Source organism: Cygnus atratus, chromosome 18 (genome assembly GCF_013377495.2).
Source record: "Cygnus atratus isolate AKBS03 ecotype Queensland, Australia chromosome 18, CAtr_DNAZoo_HiC_assembly, whole genome shotgun sequence".
Taxonomy (NCBI): domain Eukaryota; kingdom Metazoa; phylum Chordata; class Aves; order Anseriformes; family Anatidae; genus Cygnus; species Cygnus atratus.
In genome coordinates, this window is record NC_066379.1 from 3,584,418 (window position 1) to 3,602,365 (window position 17,948).

At 37.9% G+C, this 17,948-nt stretch overlaps 1 protein-coding gene and 1 non-coding gene across 4 annotated transcripts in view; both read left to right on the forward strand.

Annotated features, from left to right (window-relative positions):
* The window catches only part of B3GNTL1 (UDP-GlcNAc:betaGal beta-1,3-N-acetylglucosaminyltransferase like 1), a 124,301-nt gene that overhangs the window by 37,434 nt on the left and 68,919 nt on the right, over positions 1-17,948 (forward strand). The window lies entirely within an intron of this gene.
* TRNAE-CUC (transfer RNA glutamic acid (anticodon CUC)) lies at positions 17,452-17,523 on the forward strand. Its single transcript has one exon. It is a non-coding gene; the product is annotated as a tRNA-Glu (tRNA).

Sequence of the window (17,948 nt, forward strand, 5' to 3'; positions counted from 1 at the left end):
GTTATAAGACAAGCTTCAGCTGCAACCCATGATCAGCTGTGATGCAAGTCTATATGAAGCTTGGCTTTCCTAATTCTGGTGCTAAAAGAACTGCTTGATTTCCAGAGCAGTACATGTTGGCATATGTCTCTTCTCCTGCCGCAGTATCCATTATTCTGATCAAAAATTCAGGTAGGGATGTAATTATTTTGCTTTTTCTTGACTTAAAGTATAGGTAGGCGGAGGAACTGGGAGTAAAAACTATTTCAGCTGTTCTCTAATGATCAGGATATGAAACAACTGTGTAAGGTTAGGCCTGTGAGGGGGTTGCTCCCTTCATCGTGATAAACCATACATTTAATTTTGGGTGTACTTTTAAAACCTTTTTTCAGGAAATAAGTCCCAAGAAAATTCTCATGATGGGCCTCTGCTGAGGGATTTGTAGAATCCATGGGAGGAGCAGTCCTTCAGGGAATTTGGGAAAATTGGCTTTAATTTACAGCATATTGTCTCCAGCAGTTTCCTGTAGTGAAAGAATGTTCAGCTTTTTTTAGCTGTCTCTGTACTCAGTGCCCAGCTTTTTTTTCCAGTTACTTCTGTTGCATTTCTATATCACGTACGTACAAATTATTTGTGCTGTAAATTGGGAAACAGTGACCATTAAGAAAAAAAAAAGCAGCTGTCAAGATCATGTAATCCCCTATCATAATATTTATGTTATTAATAATATCATGTAGCATTTGATTGCTTTACTAGGCAGTGACTAAAGTCCAGTTTGAAAGAGGTGGGTGGGAACAGATGTTTTGTTAGGTGGTTGAATGGCTTCATATGCTGTGGTGCTGGCTGCTGGTTTTATATTGCTTGAGTCAATACCAGATTTTTGGATCGAATGTCTATACCCTGTCCTCACGCTGAGATCATTCAATGCAAAATGCTTCTAGCATTTTAACTTTTCTCTTCCCTTAGCCATGGCCTCTTGATGCTTACTCATCCATTAAATGTTTCTCTAAACAATTATACTGTAACATTCCAAAGATACTTTATGGTATGCGTGAAATTTCAGAATATATACCCCAGAGAGTGCGGGGGCGAATAAAAGAGTACAAAGAGAGCATGCTAATGTGAAGGCTACTTTTTAAAAGATTAATATTTGCTTTTTAAGGTTATCTTCTGCATGAATTATGAGCAATTAAAACATACTTTTACACATATATTAATATAAACCTTAAAATACACAGATACATATATTGATTGACTTGATATTTTTCTGGTTTTCTGCCCTATAGACACCCCCTACACCCCCGAAAAAAAAAAAAAAAAAAGATGGTTTAATTGTTTGGTAATTGTATAGTGACAGGTACAGAAAGCAAATAAGCAAACAAATATAGATAAATGACTGATTGGATGTTGAAGTAAGTGGAAAAAACACAGATTAAATCTAATCCTACAGGATGTTAGAGTCTGAATTGTGCTTGAAATGTGCTTGAAGTTTGATCATGCTCTTGTACACTGGAAATTTTACTGTACTGTGTAAGTAAAAATGTCTAAATGGCTTTAAGGTTGGATTATTGCACAAATATTTATACAAGTAGTTTTTAAGGTTTGTTGCTGACTGTAAGTAACATAGCCAAGTTCACATCCATGTCCGTTAAGTCACTATTTAGGTTAGGTTAATCTCACAGGCAGCCTGTGAAGTATTGTGTTCAGCCTGAAGCATAATTCCATCTGACCTGCCTTTTTTTTTTTCTTCCTACCCCTGAAGACAAGAAACCTCTGTTTTCTTATGGTTTTTGTTTACTTAGAAGCAGTCCATGAGCTTTGTTTGATATGTGAAGAAACTCTTGCAAATCGGAGTGGGCTCCCTGGCTGATAGACTGGACTGTCGTAATTTAGAAAGTTAACAGAACAAAACGTTGTGATTCTGTATCGCTGTTGTCCACTGTAACGTGTCTGTGTTGCTTCCTGATCCACAGGCACTTTGCACATTGTCTTAGAGCTCTTTGTATAGAATAGGTCTGGAAGTTTTCACAGCTGATTTGTAGCTCTTACCAATAATCTCTCTAGGCCACCTGATAGAAGAATAACATTTAACCTATTAGAGTTCCGTAATGATCACTTTCCTATGCTATTACAGGTGGTTGTGACATTTAGCTAATAGGCTTAAAAGCTATGCTTCCCTACTTATGAAGTGTTCCTATTTTAGAATTTTAATTAATGTTAAATAAAAGTTCACACTACAAATCAGGATTTACTACAGATATACTCAGCTTTTTGGCTGAGTGGATCACGTAGTATGTTCTAAAGGACCATAGATCAGGAGCTTTTCCTGATCACACGGCAGACCTTTTCCATAAATTCCATACACTCAATATTGCATTGTCTTAGTACATCTCAGCAAGCAGCTTCTTACAGTTTCCAAGGAGAGCGGGCTGTTGGGGTGGGTTGTGGCTGGCAGAAGAAACTTGTGCACCTTGCTCCCTGTCTGCCTGGAAGAGAGAGCTGGTGGGAGCAGGTTATGTGGTTGCTGTCATTCTCAGGAAGCAGACAGGTGAGTAGGTGTGCTGTGTGCTGCACGGGCAGAAAGCCCAAAGTGATGGGAGGGAGCTGCACTGCCCTGATAAGGTTCTGCAGCCAAATGGAAGCTGGCACTAACCAGACCAACTCTCTTGGTCTGCTGCACAGTCCCAAAGAGGCAGACAAAGCTGGTCAGAGTAGATTGCAAGCAGGATGCATTTTCCAGACGGGCCACAGATTGAATGTCTCTGGCTTGGAGCATCCGTTTTCTTCACCTGCCGACCAGAAAATTCTGACTTTGTAAGTGCTGGGCTTGGTTGTCAGTATGTCAGAACTGAAATACCAATTGAGATTGCAGTCTGAAAGTGGGTGTATGCAATGCTTGTTGTCCACTGACATTGGTAAAGGCTGGAGGCGGACAGAGAGTAAGACTTTCCTACTCTGAAGAATGAATAAAACATGAAAAGGCTGATTGATTCCCCCATCCCCCTTTGCATTTGTATAGCTCATTTGTATTTGTTGTCTTTTGATCAAAAGACACTCAACGCTTTCTTGGGCTTTTTTTTTTTTTTTTTGGTCACAGTTTCCTCTTCCTTCATCTGTTTTATCTAAAAATAGCAAAGTCCCTGATGTTTTTCTACTGAGTGATAAAACCAAAATTACAAACTAGTTAAATACAGTAGACTGCATTAGTTTCTATGGGATTAAGCATATACCATATAAGAAAAAAAATTGGCTGCTTCCTTCTGTGGTTGATCCTTTTTCCCCTCTAAAGGAGAACAAAACAAAGTTGCACAAGCTAGTCAATGTTTATATTTGTGTTAGAAAATGCATGTCAAAGGGGTTCATGGAGTTTTAGAAAGTTTAATGAGAAGTGGCTTACCCACATCTGTGAAATCAAAGCACAATTAGAACTTCCCAGTGAGGCTTTATGTAAAGGCATCTCAGGGTCAAATATTTCTGAACTTTCAGAAACAGGTTTGCAGTAGTTCAAAACTATACAGATTTTGCATTGCATTAGCAATTTTGCATGAGTTTAAAGGCATACTGCAGAGGATAGTGTTAAAATACTTGTATTTTTCTTCTCGTGTTTTGTTTGATGTTTTGCATGCATGATTGTGGTTTATAATATATGGCAATATATGAATGCAATAGAGGCATTATAATATAAAAGCAACTTGCAGTACAGTCTTACAGCATGGTGGATACTTGTATGACAAAAAAAGCATGACTTGCCTTTGGATGTTCAGGTTAAGAAGGTAAAAAAAGAGTTTACCACTGATATGAGCTATAATTAGTACCCAGTGATGATCTTTCCCTGTATTTTAAGTAATTATACCAATATGTAATGTGGCAAGCTTGCATCCTAAAAAACAGTTTTTATAAAATGCTTGATGGACATGTAATGCCAAATGTAAAGGAAAGCTGTCAAGGATTAACTTTTTGGAAATGTATAATTTCTTTTCTAAGCTATAATTGATATCCATGTCTCCTCAATGCTTCTGAAAATTAATTTGATAAATAGTGCAATGAGTTAAAATAATATTAAGGCTTGTTTATTAATGTAGGTCTGCACTTAGGGATGTGGATGAAACCAACTAATAGCTACCAGCTTCTGAATGCTCCATTTATTCTTGTTTGATCTTCCATATTTATCCTGTCGATATGTTAGATTACAAATAAATAGTCTTTAAGCTTCACTTTGGGCTTTTATGTCATTGCCTTTTTTAGTTTAAGGGATCTTTACTTTTGTCTAACAGATGAGGGACAAAAAACAGTTGTTGTTTTAAAATGATAGTTAAAAGTTTGAAATGACTAATCTTTTTTTTTTTTTAATTTCAAAACAAAAAGTCTACTCCAAATACAAAAGTTTCCAACTAATTTAGTGTTGTTTATTTTTCAATTAGTCCTCCATATGTGAGAACGCAGAGCAGATACACCCTTTACTTCCTGTGATTTTGGTTCTTTGAGTTGGAAAATCAAAGTGCTGATTCCACAAAAAAGGAAACATTTTTAGTATGGCTTTTAGAGTAATAAAAATAATTGATTCCAAGCATATATTTTTATTGTAATGCAGCTCCCTCTTACAGCCTTATATATATAGGAAAAAAAAATATTTATTTTTTTCTCTTGCAACCAGGCACTGAATGGTTTCTCACCTTTCAAAAACTGTGACTGAGCACAAGTTAAGAGCACTTATTACTAGAAAATAACGTGCTGTTTTTGGTCTCAGCTTTCAGTGCTAAAAGTATTGGGCTGGATTTTCAGCAGAGCTTGGCAATATTTGGAGTAACTGGAGTGGGTGGGGGTGTGAAAGCATCACTTCCCGTGTTGGATGGTAGATCAAATGGCTGGTTTGACCTATCACAGTCAAGATTCTGCTTCTTAATACTAATTATACTGGCTTCACTCTGCCATGTTTAACATTTGTCTCTATAGTAGTTCTTGCTTTTTTTTTTTTTGACTAATAAAGGAAGTTGAATTTAAAAAGAAATATAATCCATCATATCCTTTTCCATTAATGATACATGTTGCACTGGGTTTTATCTTCCTGTGTCACTGAGAAAACATATTTTCTTCCAGTCTAACGGCTTTTGAGTATAAGGATCCAGATTTAATGATCTGTTCAATTTTTGTTCTTTTTTTTTTTGTTAGCACAAGCATGACCCTTGACTGGGACAAGGGATTTTTATTTTGTTTGTACAGCCTTGGCCAAATGGGCTGTGATTAGAAGTTCTTGAGGTTGAAGTTATTCAAATAAAAAAAATAATAGGCAGCTTTTCAGGGTGTTAGCTTAGATCAGCCATAACCGAACAATATGTCCTTTGTCATACAGCATAGATACTCGTCTATTCATTTGTGCCAATTACATGATCTTAGGGATGATTAGCATATATCTAGTTCCTCAAGAAGTAGGGGAGTTGTGTATGCAGCTCACATTTTGAGAACTAGAATGATCACATGTAAAGGAGGTGGAGCAGGCATGTGTTTTGTGGTTAGCAGAAGGATAGTCAAGCGCTGGCCCGAACGGAAATCTGAGCGGTTGCAGTGCATGGGGTGTATAACAAGGAAGGAAATGGTCTTGCATCTGGCTTCTAGTGTAACTGTTGGTCCTTTGCCACCTCTCTGGATGTGTTGGTTTCTATGATGTGGGTGGATTTAACCTTTTGCATCACTCGCAATGACTGTTCTTACAGCACAGAAAGAGGCAGTAGAGGAAAAACATATACCTGGCAGCTTTATACCTTTCATGTTAAAAGCATCACCCCTTAATGAAGTTAGGAAATCCAGTGCTGTTGCTAAACAAGCTGTGATGTCGTAGTAGTGCAAATTATAGTGATTTTCAGAGCTACCAAATTAGAAAAAGCAAAATGTTGCCAGACTTTTTTAATTGGATGAATTTGAAGTATTTTCCAATATTGTCCATGCCTTTATGCTCTTGAGCCTATTGTTGAATTCTTTCAGAATACATATTATATATATCTGCCAACATAAAGGATAGGTGTTCAGAAAGTTTGTACAGTAAAAGGAATTATTATTTCCAGGAGTATAATTTTTTAACATGCCAGGAGAACTACATTTATTTGGGGTAATTCTTTGCATACATGTACTCTAATAATGTCAGAATGAAATAAATGTAGTAATGCACATATACATCTCAGGATTATGATAATTTTACACATGGTTGGAGTCAAATTAAGACAAGCCCTTGCTGTTTAAATAATGATGGAAATTTTACTTAAAACATTTTTTTAATCGTTATCATTTTGGAGAGTTTATTCTACCATTAAAGACAAAATAAGTGTGCTGTCTACGCATTTAGCTTCTTAAAATTGTTAGCTTGTAGAGATTTTAATGTTAGATCTATCTAAGTAGGGATTTGATACCAGAGTATACTACTAAAAGCTGTTAGGTGGGTTGACTTATATAAAAGCAATTTGTATCAGCATAGCTCATAGTACCATCTTGATTACCTAGGACCTGTGTGAAATAGTACCCATACACAAATGTAACCCCATCTCTAGTAGAGAGTTGCACTGATACAGTTATACTAAAATAAGTACAAGAAGTCACTGTAGCGTAGCTATTTGTTATGTGAATATATTTCTGCCTCTTGTAGCCTGTTGAATTGATGCTATAGTGCAAGAGCTTTAAATTGTTGTTTTAATGTATTCCTAATTTTTTTAATCTCCATATCTAGTTTGTATCTTACTTTGTAATTATATAACAAGACAAAATAGTGATTTCTGGGAATTCAAGTCCTGAACAGAGCAGAGTGACTCTTAATGTGCATACCCTTATTTAACACTGCAATGTGTTACAGTAAAGCTCCTTCTGCAGCCACTTAGTGTAAACAGCCTTCTGTACTAGATTTGCATTGTGTGCCTCTTTTCCTTTTTTATCTCATGTTCATGTTCTTTATTTTCTCCCTCTGTCATTCCCTGTCCTTCTTAAGCACCTAGTATAACAAAACTGTAAGCTTTCTAGGGTAAAAGCCATCTCCTTGTTCTATGTTAAAAGCTAGCAGAATAGTGTCTGAATTTGTGCTGTTATCATGTAATAGCAATACCCATTATTTTTCTGCCTTCATGAAGGTGAACAGTGGGGAATATCTTAATTTAAAAGCTGACTTTTTTTTACGCCTTAATTGAAATTTACATACATTCCAGACTTTCATTTGCCGCAAACAGCTGAGTTTCTGTAATTTTGGGAGACTTCTGGGCTGTTTGACCAGGTCTCATCCTCTGTTTTCTTTTGTGTGTTCTGAAGCTGTTCACTGTTTTCCACTATAGGCTTTTGTAATTGGTTGTTATGGCTATGACAGCATTCAGCAGCTTCCATTCTCCCACTTCATTCTCAGTTTCGGCTCTTCCGTCAAAGGATTTTGTCTTTCTTGGATGCTGTACAAAAGAGTTACAAGTTCACTACGTGCTTAATTGCCCATTCATTTTGCAAGAAGCAAATAACTTTGTAATTCCTAATAAATAAATCATAAATATAACCACCCATGAGTGCAAAAAAGTTGCAGATTTAATAATCTTATTCACATTCAGGAGAAAATAGTACTGTATCCAGGAATCACTCCATTTTTTGAGTTTCCATAGGTATGTCAGAGTCTCAGGGAAAAAAAGGTGAATTGGTCATCAAGCTGGTAACTGCATTCAAACAGGATTTAATGCTTCTGAAAGAAACCAGACTCTACAAGTCTCTCCATGTAGTGGACAGATCCGTGCTGAGGAGTGCTAAACTAACATGTGCTCATACACGTTGACGTACTTCATTTAGTGTGCTGCCAGGCCAGAAAGGCAATACTGAACCCAAGCTAGCAAGAAATGATCTTACTGTCACAGCATTTACATCCTGGAAGTTGCAGGGAAATTCTCAGCTTTATTATGATAGGAAACAAGAAAGGGAAGTAAAGAATTCATTAGAGTGGACCTGAATACAGTGTGTGCTTCCAGCAAGACTCTTCAAGGACCATATTTAGCTTTATGCTTCTCATCGTTCTTTTCCTTCTCTGTGTTTCCTGGGTATTTAAACTAAAGGAGAAGGGATTTCTGTTTTCTTGTTTTGTCCCATATGCAGCCAATAGTCTACCTATGTTGTGCACAGGAGTTGGTCAAGAAAGCACGTCTCGTTATTTTCCAGTCCTGGAAAAGTCTGAGAAATGTACTGGCAAGTTCTCACTCGCCTTGTGATTTGTTATTCTGTGCTGTTTCCATTCTTCTGTTTTTACTGATCATGAAGAGTAGTTTTGCTCGCGAGCACTGCATGCAAGCCAATGGCAATGCAACTGTGCACCTCTGTTTTTCTTCAGTTCTCTTCCTTTTTACCTGGGCCTTTTCTATGCCTTTCCTAATGGCACTTTTCTTAAATAAATAAATAAAAAACTGTGATTGTGGAATGAAAACAGAATAGAAACTGTTAGATTCAAACACTTGATGTTCTTAGAACCCCTGATGGCTTGCTTGAAAGAGGAGGGAAGTTAAGTTTTCAAGTGACAGTGCTGTTAAGCTGTTCTCAGATGTCTTAACTAATACTCAAATTGTGTTGAACATCCTCACTGATACATCTAAATCCTCACTTCTACAGCAGTGATACACTGAGTTAAGGTTTGTTTGTACTTGGCATGAATTGATCAGGTAAACAGAGAAATCACAGCTGCTTCTCCTGGAGGCAGCAATTGTGGAGCCCACTGCAGTGTCCTGTTGCTCCACTTTGTGCAGTATTTGACCATGATGTATGATCTCAACTGCCAACATTTATCTGGCCACATGATTTTAAAAGCTGGCAGCCAGCAATGTTAGCGTTCCCTACCTACTCTGAATCGCGTTTCAATGGCATCTTTCAGAAGAATGTAACTCTTAACCTGCGAACAGAACAGGCGCTCTCTTCATCTCAGTGTCCGATTACACATATGTTTAAAAAAAACCCAACAACAACAACAACAAAACCTTTGGAGTCAGTAGGAGAGCAATTTTTTGTGTGTCATAAAATTATTCATAGATCTGCAGAGCAGATGTTGACGATTACAAAGAGAACAGAGGCCGGTCTGTGGTCAGCCAGCAAGCTCCATTTCACGTGGGTAGATCAAGGCTCAAGACAGCAACTATTTCCTGTCAGCACGCTGGGCGTCAGTGATAGCAGTTTTTGTGGGCTCTAGCCCAGTTAAATTATACAAAGTCACTTTTGTGAGGCCTTGCTTCGGCCTCTCTGCTGAAAGAATAATGGCAGTAGAGGGCTCAGCATTCGGTTTTGTGAGGTCTATTGATATAAAATCGCAAGTTTAAAACTTGTTATGGATTTTATGGTTTTCTGTTAGATGCTTGCCTCATTCTCTCAGTGCAGAACAGCTGACCCTTTCTTTTACTGCAGTAATCACCAGTGGCATGCTTCACATCTTAATTGTTTGAGCTTGAACCGTAGTTAAAGCACAGCCTCCCAAAATTTTAATGTATTTTTATTGATAAACTCAAGTAGTAGCTAGTTCCTGCAGATGAATAGTGATGAATTAATATCATTTTGCTTTCAGGGCAATTTTCTTTAAAATTGTTGGGGCTGCAGGTGGCCCAGGGCACCTCCTCTGTTGATGGCACTGTTTGGCATGCTAATATAAACAGGAATTTCCCAGTAGTTTAAAGAATTTTAACTGTAGCTCATTTTGTCTCAAACAGAATGGGTTTGTTGAAGTAATGATAATGCAGATGCTATGTCAAATGAATTCTCATTTTCCTCTTAGTTGGTAGAGCTGTATAAATAAATGTGTCAATAGGGAAAAATTTAATTTATTCTTCTGCAAATAAATCATTTTGATCTTCAAGTTTAACAACTATAGGGAGAGATGGAGGAAGCACCCCTTACCCTTTTGGGTAGAGGGAAGAGGGCAATGAGCAGAAGTACAGCTTAGTGAAGGAAGGAGATAACCTTGTAGACGTGGTGGTTATTCAGGCTCAGAAAGACAACTGGAAATGGAAACAATTTTCTGGTGTCCTGTCATATTTAAAATTCACTCTTTTGTGGCTTTTATAATAAAGTCCTTGCCAGGGAATGTGGGCATGTTGATGTCAAGTTCTCATAATTGGGTCTGTCACCTTGCCATTTGTGCAGTAGAGGATGCTTCTGGATACAAACAGAACATCAAAAACTGACAAAAACATAACACAGAAATACTTCTTGAATAGCTGAAACAATATCTGTAGTAAATATGGTTTGTTATTCAGAAACGTTCTGAATAACAATAAGAAATTATCTATTCTCTGTCCTACAGAGCACAGCACGTTTTTCCATGTTTAGCAAGAAGAGCACCTCTGATAAGGATCTACCATGTTCTGTGTGACTCAAATCCTGGGTTGCTTGGGCTTTTTTCATCAACTAGGCAACACGAGTAATTTTAGAATGAAGAGGAAGGAAGAAATTACATGCCTCAGTAGCAAGCATGTTTTCTCTAATACTTTAGTTTCAAGTTCTGTATTGCAGGTAGGTCAAGTCCCAAGTCTCCTTTTATAGCAGGATTCCAGGTGCAAGCAGCTATACGTAGCATGGAAGTCAACGTTCCTTGAAGGAAAATGATAGTATAGCCTTAAGTCTTAATGGCAAACTGCTGTTGTTATAGGGCTTGTACGAATTTGTTAAGAATAAGCAATGCTGAAACATAAAAATCTGTAGGCTGACAGAGGCAGATGCACCTGCTGCGTGAATATAAGCGCCGTGCAGCCACATGGCTGTGGCTGGGCCACACACCGGTGCCGGAGGAGCTCGTCAGTGCTGGGGGAGCTTGTTGGTCCACGTGGGACAGGGCAGTGCCATTCCTGGCCCTCTGAAGGCAGGACACTTCTGTATTAGGAGTGAGTTTCCCATAACTCCACTGTATAAACACAGATCTGTACCAAGCCACATATTTAGAATTTGTCATGCTGAGGTATTCACCTGCGAATTATCTGTGCGTTGTTTCATATGGATAAGGTATAGATAGCCAAATGTTAGGTCAAATTGTGTAGTATAACACCCAAAAGGTAAGTGCTCTGGTGAATATGGAAATGAAGGCAGTATTTAGTTAGAAACTTGTTGAGGACAATAGCTGTTGCTTTTCTCACTACAGCATACATTATGAGATTACAATGTCATCTACTTTCTCTAGATTAATTTCTAGACTATGCCATATAGGATATTATATTGACAGGCAATAGTAGCATGGGGGGAGTATTAATAGGGGAAGTTGAATGAAGTTGTTTTTTGTTTTTCTGCTAAGGCCAGGAGAGTTTAAAAATAGAGACCAAGGTCTTCTAATTCAGGCTATTGTTTTTTTGTTTGTTTATATTTTGTTTTATTTTTTTTAATTGACAGCAATTTTTGGACTTCGACTTAACACACACATTTGAGTGTCGCTGTTTAGCTGGGATAAGCTTTCTTTGAATTACACAGTTTGTGATTTTGGATAGGAAATTATACACCATTTTTTTTCCCATATCTCAGAATAGGTTACAGTTGGTAAACTAAATGACAGTATTGAATCACATATTTTGTAATTGAGGTGATACTATTAAGGATATTAAAATCCTGGAGGAAGGTGAACATTTAAAAGTTACTTAGCTTTTATTTTTGCCAGCCGAGAAGTTTTAAAATAAAGATTGCCCAAAAAATTTTGTTTGTATATAGTGGTGAATGGTTACACTTTCTAGAACTTAAATAGTAGAACTGTCAAGGTACTAGGACTGCTGGTTATTGATTTACGTGACTATGTTTGAAGATTATAGGAAGAGAAAAAAGTTGTGTTTGAGGGGTGGTTCTGTTTTTGGGCTGTGTGTGTTTAGTTGGGGAAGGAGGTAATATTGACTCAGGGTTGTATATTTGGTCAAGTCTGAAGCCTGAAGTTACAGACAAAATGACAAGCTAAATAGTTATTTTGTGGAAAGCAGACTGATATTCAGGCTTTGTGACAGTGGGACTTGTTTGTAGAACTTCTGATGAACAGCCTGAAGTTCCGTCTTTTCTCAGTTTTCACCTTTTGAGAGAGCTTTCTAAACACAAATAATAAATTTTACAGGGAAATTATTATTATTTCTAAAACCACTGCATATTTGTGCTACTGCTTCACATATTCTCAGGGTTGTTTGAATTTCCATTCATTATTTGCTTGAGATATTTAGTTAATTTTTTACTGGTGACTTGAAGGGTGATTGTAGAAATGTTACCTGTCACCAACAGCAGCAAACCAAATGTTTCTTAGTTTGTTTACTGTCTGATTGTAGAGATAATAAAAATAAGTTTTTGACTTCCGTAACTTTTGTCAAACCTCTTCTTAAGACAAAAAAGATGTTTATACATTGCCTATGTGAAAACTCAAGGTTTGCTTCACTAACTATGAGTTATTATGTGTGAACAATTGGGAAACAAAAGTAGGTTGTCTGCCTTACTCAGGACCATTTTCCATAATTGTCTTCTAGAATGTATTTTCATTGTGTCTGTCTGAATTTGAGGTATTTTCATCAAGGAGTTATGCCACTCGTCCCCTAGTAATCATCTGAGAAAATAAGAATGTTAACAAGATAGTGTTAGAGGTATGTAGCTCTTTGAGAAATAGAGCAATGTAATTTTATCAGAATCTGAGTTTTATGAGTTGGACAGACAAGTCTGAAAATGAAGAATATGTAGTCATTATTGCAGCTTTCCTCTGAAAGGCATGAACTACTTCAGTAATGTTAGTGCAGACCTTTGTGGCGGGAGGAGGGTGAGGGAATCATTCTAACAATGCTGAAAAAATGCTTCCACTTCTGCTAAAAGCAAGGACGTTGTGGCCTTAGCCATAATCATGAATAGGCCATGGAATTGCCTTATGTGCTATGATGGGCCAATGTGTATTTCTACTATATAGAATTAAACACTTTTATTTCAGAGCTACCGATTGTCAGGAAAGTACAAATGAGGAGAGATCTGGGTTACATACATATGTGTCCAGAGATAGTCTTTGTGTGCAAATCTTATGCCAGGTCAGTAAGGTGTTTTTACATACATATACAAATATACAACACGATTTTATATATTTATATATGCAAATATAAAACATGATTTTATACATTTTGACTAGAAGCTTACTTTCATTCATTTTGTTTCCTTTTTATTCATTCTTGTTCATTCATTTTACTAACAAACATGCATGCTAAATGCAGTATTTTAATGTTTTTGAGCACTCTTGCAGGCCTAGCACATATTAATTTCAAATGCATCCTGATAGCTATGCTTGTAGCATTGTGAAAACTTGATTTTTTTTTAACTTTATAAAATTGGTAAATGTCACTTTTAAGCCTTATTTTTGTAATTTATCTCAAGCACTGCTGCTTGCACTTTGCCCTTGTTCTTTCTGCTTTTGCAGGTTTGAAGCTTCTGAATCTGATCTTTTAACTGAACACATGTAAATTTTAATGGAAATTTGTATGTATGTGTCTGCTAGAAAAAGATAGAGAGAATGTGCCTGTGAAAGATGAAGGACTGCCAAATAAGCCTACCAAACTGAGATCTGGAAAAAATAGGATTTTCCAAGCAAACCAGAGGTTTATCAACGAGGAAGAAAGCAAGCTAGCTTGAGTACTTTGCACAGCTGTTTCAGCTGAGATATTTTATCCATGTGATACTATATAATAATTTGATTCCAAAAGTAATACATAAATGTAGTTTTTATTTTGAATTTGTGGCATACGTAAAATTGATTTCATATGGTCAAAAGCTTCTGCTTTTCAAAACAAAATAACCAATAGTTTGGTTCATCTTGCATTTGCAAAATACTGCAGCAAAGTTTCTTGAGTCGCCCAGTAAACATGAGACTTCTCTGATCATAAATCAGAAGTACCAACACTTCGCTGCCTTTCCAGTAGCATGTAATTTTTTTAATTACTAGCAATGTCCATCATAAAAACCTTTGAATTGAAAGGTTCACAAATTGATTAGTGGTGCTAAGTGAAAATGTATTTTCTTAGGCATTGCTAAGCAGAAACAGCTTTTGTTTTAGCATGCCTGTAGATCTCTAGTTCTTGATTTCCACTGTCAGAAATATATGAGGAACACTCAAAAACACGTAGGATCCTCGTGCTGCAATGGACTGGATGCGAGTGTGCCAGTTCATGTGTTTGGAAATATCGAATGACAAAAAGAGAATGCATTTACTAGGTAGAAGCGCACCAGATGCCAAACAGCTGTGAATCATCTGTGTTCTGTTGTGGAAGAAGTGAGAACCTTTAAGCCTGAACTGAAAAAAGATTTTGTTTGTTTGCCTTAGCATGAAACTCATTTTTGTAACCCTTTCCCTCCGCTCCTAATTGCATTTGTTTAGCTACTTATCCTTAGGTTAGTAAACAATTCTTTCTGCTGTCAGTCCCTCATTAAGCCCTTCAGATGAGGTCTCTTTACAAGTCAGTAAAAACAAGCTGTCAGTTTTATTGTAGGCTCCTGTTTTGTCCTTGTTAGTGTCACCTGACGTTAAGTAGCTGACCTTCACACCTACAAATACAAACAACTTAAGTAATGTGCATTGCTTTAGCAGGCACTGTGCCGCTGGTGCTCTTAGACCTGTGATGCCCAGGGATCTCCTGCCATTGGTCAGTGCCCTTCATTTTCTTGATATCAAGGCCTCTGCTGCTGCCTCTTTCTCTAAGGTTTGCAGTCAGTTTTGTCTGTGTTTTTTCCTCCTCTAGCGGAAGATTTCTTCGTATCCACTGGGTTTGGCCAGTTCACACCTGCATCAACCATCCTCCCTGCCAGAATGCTGTGCTCCGTCAATAAAGGCATAATTTGGAATAGAATTAGACAATAAAATGTCTCCTTTTCCTCAGCTTTTGATTGTTTTCAATCAGAACAGAAGAGTTTTAAACCTAAATACTTGTACCTTTCTCAGCAGACATGAATGGCTTTCCCTCTCTCTCCCTGACAGCTTTTTTATGCAGTTGCAAGGTCCAGCAATCTTTTTGCCCAACTCAGCGTGTTGTTTCAAATCTAATTCACAAGTGCTCTCCATAGACACACAGAGCATTCACAGATGCTTTCTGTGAATCCCTCAGAGCATATCACAATTTAATAGAATGGTTTGCTATGTCCACTGAACAGCAAGACTACTAGATGCCAGGAAAGGGCTAAGAAATGCTGTGCATGAGTTCTTTTCAGAGCATCGGTGGAAAGGAGAGGGTTGGGAAGCTTGCTGGGGACTGTAATTTTGCACCTTGTCTTGAGAACTATGGGAGGAAAGAATCTTAGGTGAGAGAAGGGAGATCAAGAAAAGTAATTTGTATGAAAGGCAGGTGAGAAGGCAACATTAACAATACTGGTTTGTCTACCTTCGAAACTGAATTGCCAAAAATTGCACGTGATGGTCTAAATTCATTGATCAAAAATGCGCACTATTATTGGAACAAAATAACAAACCGTGACTATTTCTATATTTTCTGTTACCTTCCCGCTCTTGCTTAACAAGGCTGACACTGAAACTGCTGTTGTGTCCTTTGTGAACTGAAGCATGAAGATTCAGTGAGTGTGTTTGGGCATGAGCCTCTTACATGTTTGGATCAAAGGGACGGATATATGAAAGACACACTAACTTACTGTCACTAGAGCGGTTTGTGGATGAAGGCGGTTTAGAATTCAGTATATGCAACACTGTTATTAACTTCTTATTGACTTTGCACAGAGGATTTTTTTTCTGAATCTGAACCAAAGCTTTGTGAGTTGTGATGGCATTTTTAATGAATGCAAACATATAAAGATAAATATTCATGGTTTTGCCTACTTCCTAGGCTTTTCTTCCTCGAAGTTACAAATTAGCGTTGTCTTTGTCCTCGTTGCAGGATCAGTCTGACTGATGTCGTGAAAGAATTAGGTTTTTTGTTTGTGTTTTAAAACATGCATTTCAGTATGCAGTATAATTACATAAGACGCGATTATTATGCTGCTTAATTTCTTGAACTAGAAGCCAATAGTTTTAGCTTTTATTTGACGTGTTCTTTGCTGACAAGGCAGTGTTAGCAGTTCAGTTGTATTTCATATGTTAGACGTTTTAGGAAATGCTGTCTTACTGCTTGCTAATTTAGTCTTAATTTAAACAAGCTGGAGCATCTTTAAGGTAAACATTTGAAAAGAAACATGCTTTCTTGCATCTTTCAGATCCAGTATAGGACTGGCTATAACGCAGATCTTTTTTTCTATGAAAATCAGAGAAAATGCATAATGCTATGCAGATGTAACAGTTCTGTCAGTTAGTTGAGAGACTTTCAGAGAAGACATTCCACAGTTTAAGGTGGTCATGATATGACAGCAGGTTTCCCTGGTGGTATGCTATAAAATAATCAAAGCATTACTTTTTGACTTGTTTAATATGGTGAGGTCCTAAAAACCTACCAAAAAGTACAGTATTGTCTAAGCAGACAGAGAAAAACAGAGTCCTTGAGGTTGCGTTGCAAGTAAGTGCATGCTGTATAAATAATAAATTAGTAAGAGTTCAACAAATTCAACATATAGCAGAGAATAGAAAAAATAAAATGTTACTTTTGCTAGGAAGGCCAAGTAATGCCGTCGGCTGCTACTGTTAGGAATTCCTTGTACTTGTATCTGCCTGTGGCAAAAACACAGGGTAATATGTTTTGGAGAAAAAGACATGTTCTGCTACACTCAGTTGGATGCCACACTTACCAGAGCTGTTAGAAGGTTTCTCATTGAGAAATGTACTTAAGCCAATGTTTTTTTTCTCTTGGGGTAGTGTTCTGCTTTCATTTAAGTCAATGTCTATATTTCCACAGACTCAGGGGCACCTTGATTTTACTTCTAGCCTTCTCATCACAGACGTCATCACATGCTTTGAGAGGTTACAATTATTTCTGTTTAAGAAGAAAAAGTTTTTTTTAAAAAATAATGATTTGTAGAGAGTCAAGATGCATTCTGTTGATTGCTTGTGGTCTTTAGAGATCCATACACAGTTCAGGGTATTTCTGGGTCAGTGGTTTTTCTGTTTTGGTGGTGGAGGTGTATAGACATATGCTCCAGTGCTTCCACATTGTGTTTCCTTCTGTTTCCTTATAAGCCTTTGAGAGAGAAGCTGAGCGATGTTTGGATAGAAGGCTGGAACTTTTATGTGACATTGACATAGTTAGGGCACTATAATAATGCCTGTTAATAGACAACTCCCTGAAAAGGAAATGAAAACGATGTTTATAAAGCAGCACAATGTGTATTTCCAGAAGAATTGGGTGTGAGAGTGAGAGGCAGGGTGCAAGAAGATGAGGCAACCACAGGCAGATGCTTTTCTCCCTTTTTATAACTGCGCTTTTTTGTCAACTCTATTATCTGTAAGCAATAATGGCAAAATAAGAACACTTGTATTTTTCTGCCTCTTCACGGGGGTGGGTTATGGGTGAGTTGCAGTTTGCACTGTGCGTGTCGTGTGTGGCTCTCCAAGTTTGGTGTAAAATCCTTCTGTAGAGGTCCCTGGTGGTCTAGTGGTCAGGATTCGGCGCTCTCACCGCCGCGGCCCGGGTTCAATTCCCGGTCAGGGAAGTACCCCTTTTGAGGGAATTGAGTGCACCCTCAGTAAGTTTGCAGATGACACCAAGTTGGGGGGAAATGTCGGAGGGCAGGATGGGTCGATGGGCAGAGGCCAGTGGGATGAGGTTCAACATGGCTAAGTGCCAGGTCCTGCACTTTGGCCACAACAACCCCATGCAGCACTACAGGCTTGGGGCAGAGTGACTGGAAAGCTGTGCAGAGGACAAGGATCTGGGGGTGTTAATTGATGCTTGCCTGAACATGACCAGGCAGTATGCCCAGGTGGCCAAGAAGGCCAACGGCATCTTGGCTTGTATCAGGAATAGTGTAGCTAGCAGGCCCAGGGAGGTGATCATCCCCCTGTACTCTGCTCTGGTGAGGCCGTACCTCGAGTACTGTGTTCAGCTTTGGGCCCCTCACTACAAGAAGGACATCGA